Source organism: Mastomys coucha, chromosome X, assembly GCF_008632895.1.
Source record: "Mastomys coucha isolate ucsf_1 chromosome X, UCSF_Mcou_1, whole genome shotgun sequence".
In the NCBI taxonomy this organism is placed as follows: domain Eukaryota; kingdom Metazoa; phylum Chordata; class Mammalia; order Rodentia; family Muridae; genus Mastomys; species Mastomys coucha.
In genome coordinates, this window is record NC_045030.1 from 762,047 (window position 1) to 763,523 (window position 1,477).

Genomic DNA, 1,477 nt, shown 5'->3' on the forward strand with positions numbered 1-1,477 from the left:
AACCTCAAAGAACCAGGAGTTTAAATTCTGGAGATGTAGGCAAGGTCCATCTTCAGGTTTCTTATATACTTATGACTATCCAAGGAATGCTGAAGAAAAATGCTAAATAGGAATCCCAATTTGTTCTCCCAGTTTAGCTTACAACATATCACAATTCCCCAAACTGCCTTACATACCATAGCTTTCATCATCTCTTATAATTTGTATAGTTTTGAAATCACTACACTTTATATGCAAAGCACACATGTTACATTTATTCTTTAAGAAAATACATACATAAACATACAAATATATAAATAGGGGTTATTCCATATCTTACACACACACAAAACGTTAACTTTTTGTACTCATCAGACTTCCTAGGTTTTCCACTCTGGTTATTCAGAACACAATCATGAGACAAGTAAAGCCTTCAAAGGGAGCTCCATCTTTTCTCAGTGAAGACAGTAACACTACAGCATTTTAAGGGAAAGCATGCTGCGCTGTAAGATGGGAGGAGAGACAGTGTCTTGAAAGTGGGGTGTCATGAAAATACTGAAGAACAGTAAAGCCTGAATTGATTTCTAAGTAGATATGTGAGCAAAATGATGCTAAGGAATCGATCCCCATATATTTAGTCCAGTGAGCATCAACTGTTAAGATAAGAATAACTGCATTAATTTATGGTAAATGTAAAGAACAGGTAGGAATTAACAGTGTCAAGCACATGCCCCTGCCCTAAATCAGGTTCCATCTCAGAGAATGGTGATAAAACTAGTCAGTAGCTAGGCAGGTATTGAGACATGCTGGCTTCTTTAACTGGCAAAAGCTGCTTATGAGTAGTGCTGTCTGAGACAGAATTCAGAGGAGCCTCTCGACCCATCCCTCAAGGATTAAAGTAGAGCTCTAGATTATAGCCATAGAGAACAAAAGATAGAAATTCCTTCTTCTCATTCTCTCCTAATCTCCAAAGCATTCAAGATCTTTAACAAAAAAAGCATCAAAAAAAAAAGGATCGTTTATTTGCAATATTGTCCTAACACTTAACTATAGTATAGAATTATAGAGAAGACACTATGCTAGAGATACAGCACAGTGGTAGAATACTTGCTTACTCTCAAGCAGAAAAAAAGAAACCAAACCAAACCAAACCAACAAACAACAAAAAAAAAACAGGAAAAAGAAAAAAAAAAACAAGAAGTCACCCTACAAACATCATTTAGTTCTAGAAAGAGCTCTATGCTTCCTCCCAAACAGCAAGGTTGTCTCCCAGAGACCTAAGCCCGGAAGTGCCCAACTGGATACATAAAACAAGTGAGCTCAGAATGAAGTCACCTCCACGATTACACGTATTCTGCTACCATGGACCAGTGGGTGTTTTTTCCAAAGTCATAATAAAGATGACATCATATCATATCTCCAGAAAGCATCTTATCTAAGTATTGAGGGCTAGTTAAGTCATACTGGTCCATACTAGGATATCAGTGCCAGAAACATT